This window comes from Mus caroli, chromosome 10, assembly GCF_900094665.2.
Source record: "Mus caroli chromosome 10, CAROLI_EIJ_v1.1, whole genome shotgun sequence".
Classification (NCBI taxonomy): domain Eukaryota; kingdom Metazoa; phylum Chordata; class Mammalia; order Rodentia; family Muridae; genus Mus; species Mus caroli.
The window spans coordinates 29,096,759-29,103,417 of record NC_034579.1 but is presented as its reverse complement, the minus strand read 5'-3'; the positions used below and the strand labels follow the sequence as shown (position 1 = coordinate 29,103,417).

At 32.4% G+C, this 6,659-nt stretch overlaps 1 long non-coding RNA gene across 1 annotated transcript in view; it reads right to left on the bottom strand.

Annotated features, from left to right (window-relative positions):
* The window catches only part of LOC115032169, a 24,540-nt gene extending 23,157 nt beyond the window's left edge, over positions 1-1,383 (bottom strand). Inside the window, exons 1-2 of the long non-coding RNA XR_003837829.1 lie at positions 1,242-1,383; positions 1,090-1,116 (exon numbers count right to left, since the gene is read on the bottom strand). This is a non-coding gene — a long non-coding RNA (uncharacterized LOC115032169). The remainder of the gene's footprint in view (positions 1-1,089; positions 1,117-1,241) is intronic.
* Between the last annotated feature and the right edge of the window lie 5,276 nt (positions 1,384-6,659).

Sequence of the window (6,659 nt, the reverse complement as noted above, 5' to 3'; positions counted from 1 at the left end):
AGACAGAGACAAAGAGAGCACAGAAGCCTCAAAAACATTATTTGAGTAATTTTCACCAAGAAAAAAATTATAGGTGGTGTTTAATGCAAGATCAAATTTTCATTTGAAATAACTTACTTGATCTGATTAAATTTTAGAAACTTTATGAAAATGATTTTTTGTCTATATTAACTATACTCTTTTCTGTTGTTTTATTCGTCTGGTCTGTTGGTTCTAATTTCAGTTTTCTAATCTTAGGATATTGATATATTGAGAGCAACACCACAGAGCAACAAAAAATGTTATTAAGTAACATTATGACTAGGGAGAGAGAATCTTTGGAGTTTAATATTTTATATTTCAAAAGTAAAACAATGTGAGATGCATTTACAGAAAAAGTTTTATTCTTATATTATTTTGTTATCTTTAATTATAAATATATCTATCTATAAAACAGTGTCTCTAATGGTTGTTCCTGATCACCAGCTTCATATAGACACTAGAACCACTAAGGATACAAACCTTTGTGCATATCTGTGAGTCATGATCTAAGTCAGATGAGTGGAAATGGGACAACACACACTAGATGTGGTCATCCATGGGCTGTTGTACTGGACTGAGGAAAAGGAAAACCAGGCTAAAAACAGCTGTCATTACTTTTTCACAACTGACTGTGGATACAATGTAACTTACTACCTTAAGGTCCTTTGCCTTGAACTGTGAGATAAATAAACATTCTTCTCTAAGTTGCTTTTGTCTGGATGTATTTTCACCAACAGTGTTTCTCAGACACTGTATAAATAGATGCCAAATGATCTTACTAAGATGCAGATTTTTATTTAGTTGCTCTGGGATAGAACCAGATACATGCACTACTGATGTCTCAGAGGATCTGTTACTGCCAATTCATAGACACATGTTTAGCAATGAGGAGACAACACAACACTTGCTCTCCCTTTTCTCAAACTGTAGTGATATTGATTCTGGCAAGAGCTCAGAATACAGAGAGTGAAATGAAGAGATTTCCTGTCTTTTGTGGCATTATATTTATAAGCCCATATCATGTTTGCCTCCTGGGAAAATCAATTGATGTATACCAGTCTAACTCACCTGGATGTTCCTTTTTTGGTGTCTTTGCTGTGTGAAACAAAAAGAAAGCGGGGAGAGGGTGAATAAACAGTCTGTGACAACCATTAAAATTCAGTATTCAGATATGAATTAAATAACATAAAAATTTAAAAATAGAACATTAAAATTGTTACCTGGTTCTATGTGCTTTTCTTTCTTTTCCTGTTCTAAAACAGATTATCATTGTTAACATAACTATAATTTATGTTTTCTAAATAATTTGTTTTAATACAGACAAACATGCATTGTTGATGCTAGACCACAGCAACTCATGAGTGTCACAAAATGATGAACATCTCATCCTCAGGAGGGCCTTTTCTTCCTAGTTCAACGAGTGTGTTCTCTTAGCACAGCATTGAAATATTCTGAATATTAAGATTTTTTTTGGTGGGGGGGGCGAATAGAAACCAGAAATATAATGTAAATCCCTTAAGGGAGGAAAACTTCAAGCTTGCCTTTATTTTATAATAACTTCAATGATAGTTTGGATAAAAAATAAGCACAAAATATAATTACTATAGTTGCCTTAAAATAAGTTACAAAAAGTTGAATCTGGATGCATTTTATGTGTAATTCCTCTCCCAATCCTTTTCTTGGGGATTTATTTAGTGACAATAAGGACTTTGATGGTAATATTTAAGTGCTAAGATAGAGTAAGGAGGCAGGCAGGAACAAGCAAAGACATTGCAGAATATATGTTATACTAGAATCCTCTTTAGGTGGTAATTCCTTCAGAAACTCCCTTATCCACATTAAGAGAAAAAGGAATGATTCTTTTCGCAAGATAATTTGTCACATAAATAAGTACTATTTTTATAGGAAGTGCTGGCAATAATTTGATAGCTTTATGTTATTTTTATGTTCCAATTCTTATTTTGACTTGACAACTTGTCAATTTAATCACAGGAATAAAATTGAGCAGTAATGATAAATAGTACCAGTGAAGTAAAAAGCAAGGGAAAGATTTAATATTTTATGTAGTGAATGCAATCAGATGTTAGGAAGATGTTTACATTGAAAGAACTCCATATACCAGATTTTAGGATGAAAGAGTGTCACAGATTCTTCTCTGGCCAATGCATCAAACTCTCCTAGAACAATTTTGTTTTTCAAGCATGTACTGATATGTATATTTTAGGCAACATATTCTCCTCTGACATAGTTGCTAGCAGGGAGATAAATAAACAAATAGATCGAACATATGTTAAAAGGCAAAAATAAAAGTGTGTTGCTTAGCTAAAGTTAAACATCCTAAATGTATTCCTAAAAGTGTTGAACAATTGTGAAGTTTATTCTATTTTATTTATTTCATCTTAACAATATTTGCAATGAGTCTGTAATTCTTGTAGGGAGAAGGAATATGAGCATGTCAAAATATTTGTAGATTACAATAATAATAATAATAAGGAATAGTCTGGAATACAAGAGCCATTGATTGTTTTCTAAAAGCTGAGCACTGATTAGATCACAACACTAAATATACTAAATTTATATATACAGATAATAGCATTTCTCAAATCTTTAGTTGCCTCTATGTTCATGCTAGTATAATGTTTTATGGTGTGGTTTCTGTCTCTGTGTCAGATATCATACCAGCTGTACACACTTATCAATCCAGGCATGAAGTAATGTATACTGCTCTATAGATACATTGCTCCCTATTTCTGGTTTGTAGCATAATTGGACATTTCTTTCCATGGGCTATTTTAGAGCAGTTTTATAATAGGATGTTTCAATGTTGTAACAACGAAAATATGTATATTTTTAAGCTGACATGTATTTTAAAGCAGAAGTTTTGAATGCCATTGGAGTCATTCATCTATCGTCCTAGAAGTGTGCTAATTTCAATGACTGTTAAATTGTCTCTTAAGCATGCTAGCTATACTTTTACAAAAACAGAGACTTAGAGGCATATAGTGTTACTCAACTGTTTGGCAAGCAATATCAATAGTGTGCTGTATAATTGTAGATGGTCCTTAAAAATGGATCTCTAGCAGTTTTATTGCAATTAGCTTATAATTTATGGAAATTGAATATTAATATACCAAAATATTTGTAGGTTACAAGTCCTAGGTAAAAGAATAAGGCCTAGAGGGAATATTAAGTCCTAGGTAACTGTTACCTGGCTAGCCTGCCATTATAAGGAAACTTTCTCACATTTTGTTTATGTTGTTACCAAAATGCTTTCTGATGGCCAAGTTGATTACTTATTATGTTATGTGCCCCGGAAATAATAAGCTCAGCTCCAAAGCAACCACCCAGTAGCACTTCCTGCATCTGTGTATTAGCTTTTTATGATATTTGCTTTCACAAGTTGCCCCTGGGATGGACCCCAACATCAAAGAGCACCTGCTTCAATGTAAGAAACTATTTTGTATAAGACTTCAATTTTGAGTTATTGTCAAGTAAAGTTTAAGCTCCCAAGACCTCCCTAGGAGCTGACATCCTATTTGGAAGAAAGAGACATGTATGTAGGTAACTTACATCATGGCTTGCAAGTTACTACATGAATATTAGGCAAGACAAGTCCCATCCTCATAGACAAGTTAAGACATGAGTATTAGACAAGGCAAGTCCTTTGCCACAGTTGAACATCCCAACCAATAGCAAGAGAATAAAAACATATTCTTAAGGAAATTCCCTATCCATAAATTCTGATTGGTAGAATAACTTGACACAGATATCTGTGGATTTTAGGCTTAAAAACCCTGTAAGATCTTAACTCAATGTCACAATTCAGTTCCTGAATCTGGATTGTGGTCCTGATCAGTCCTGGGGCATATGTTCAACAAACTTCCCCAGTCTGACTGAGATGTGTGATCATGTGGTCTGTGAGATAATTCCTGGACCTCAACAATGAGATAATAGGAAAGAGTCTGGAAATCAATACTTAGTGTTTTCTAAGAATGGAGAAGTAACTAGATGTCACCACTAAAGTTACACAAACATTACATTATGGCATCAATAGAATGCAGGTATGGTAAAAAATTCGAGGTTTTATTAGCTACTTCTATGAGTCAAATGGGTGTGAGAATGCTTGCTATGGTTTATATGCTACTCTGATCTACAGTTTACACATTCTCATGGATGCAGAAAAATCAATAAATAACATACCCCCCCTAAAATATTCAAAGCAAGACACAAACAAAGTCCACATGTATTAAACACTGAAATTTGAAATTTAATTACACCAGCTGGTCAATTCTATATAGTGGAGGCAAGTTTGCACAAACTTTAGACTTTGCATGCATTTCCTTACTTTTTCCCTTGGGTTGTTCTGTTGAAAAAAAAGGATTTTGAGATACATTTACTACACAACAAAGGATAGAGTGGAGTCTCCCGCAACCTTCCTCCCCATGAGTTCTTTTGAATTTCACAGTGTGTCCTGCTTTGAGATATCACTAATTATCCCATGTATTGACAGAAACATTATTCAACAATGAAAAGGTCTAGAATTATAGTGCTTAATAAACTGAGCTATTTATATCTGGTAGTCTTAGTGTTCATGAATAAATACCTTCTACATGTATAAGTTCAGAAAACAGAGGGTAACTTGCCAAATGGGTAATGATTGAAATCAAGACAAAAAAGGTATATTTCAACTACTAACTGAGTTGCTATGTTAATAAGAAAACAAAGTAACTAAATTTATGTATTTGATATGTAATAATGTTCAGTGTCTCATAAAATAATCATATTTTTGAAATAATTAAAAAGGTTCATGATAGATGAATATTGCAATATATCATAGCTTGATGTCATTATTATTAGTAGTATTGTTTTGTGTTGGCTAGAATGTGAGAAAACATGATTGACAAGTATGCTTGTCCCTGAACTAAAGCACTCCCCTCTCTTTCTTTCTATCTCCTCTCTCACTCCCTTGTTCTTGCTCTTTTTCTTTTTTTCCTCTTTTCAATTCCATATAAAGATTTTTCTTCTAGCTGAATCATTAAGGGGTAAAAATTCAACTTAAGGGCTCATTAAGTACCAAGTACTAGACATCCCTAACCCCCAAAAGAAAATATTTCAAGTATTTCTTTTACCTTCTGGAGGTTTTCTCATTTTCTTTGATTCTGAAAATTCAGAGATAAATTATTGATAATGTAAATATAACTAAATTAACAACTGAACAATTAACAAGATTTTATAACCTCAAAATATTTTAAATATTTTTAAAACTAAACTAAATATACAAGTTACTATATATATATATACATAATATATATATATGTTCATAATATATGCCTATACAATTACTGAGTTTTGAACACAATTATTTTAGAATTTTGAACCTTAGTTAACATTTTTGTTTAAAGTATCTTGTTATTTTCTTTATTTTAACTATATATTTAAACTATATTTAAAATTTTTTTCTTACTGAACTTAAAAACATAATAATAAGCAACATTATTTATTTAAAAGGGGTGACAACATTGTTTTCTGTATGATGCTTATTTGCATGAAAACCTAGAATAGTAGACTGTCACAATCTTAGGACTTTGTGTGGTCTATGATGGTATCATAACTTTGTTCCAATGGCAAAGCCAGGGAATAGATATAATTGAAGGATGACAATATACTTTTATCTTTTTATGAAAGGAACTTAGATGGTTCATTCTATCTAAAGGACAGCCAATGCTGTTAACAATTTAGTATATTTTATAGGAATGTGAGTTAGAAATACATTTAAAAAGGCAACAAAAGAAAGAACCTACATCATAAAAATAACTTTCCTTTTAATACATAAATTTCTAGAAATCCAAAGAGAAAAAAGGAAGCATGAATTCACAAATGACTATGTGAGAAGATGCTCCTGTTATGACAGTGGATTTAAAGTTCAGATTGTGGATATACTAAAACAGTAAGAGGAGGTGGTTGAAGACTTGTGCTAAATTTGCATAACAGAAAAGGTACAGATTGTCTAGATAACTCAGTGCTGTTCTGAGGAAGGTAAAAAATCATACAGTATGGAATCATTGCTACTTTTTAATCTATCTTCCTTCTTAGTTCTGTGTATGAACGATGCATTATATTAAGAACAAATGATATTAAGATGATAACATGAATAGAAAGTATAAGTCTTTTGAAAGAAATAAAGTATTTTAGAAATAAACTGTAGAAAATGACATGTGCTTTCACCAAGATTACCAAGTATATTTGCTTTATTGAATGAATTGTTGTGGTAAAATATACTTAAACTATTATTTGGTTAAATGCAATAGATGAAAATACTTACACATGATAGCTATCTATGAAGCTAAAGTTTTATTGAAAGACCTCAGACTGACCTCAAAGGTTGGTGATCAGAGTTAGCTATTAATATTAATACTATTAAAACTCCTTATGTTTTCCTGTTATTCTTTTCTGTTGTCAGCTTAAAATACTGCCAAGGTTTATTTGGCAATCCTTCATCACTAAAGATCAGCATGGTTGACCATGTTCTTAAGAACACTGAGGCTCGCCGGGCGTGGTGGCGCACGCCTTTAATCCCAGCACTCGGGAGGCAGAGGCAGGCAGATTTCTGAGTTCGAGGCCAGCCTGGTCTACAAAGT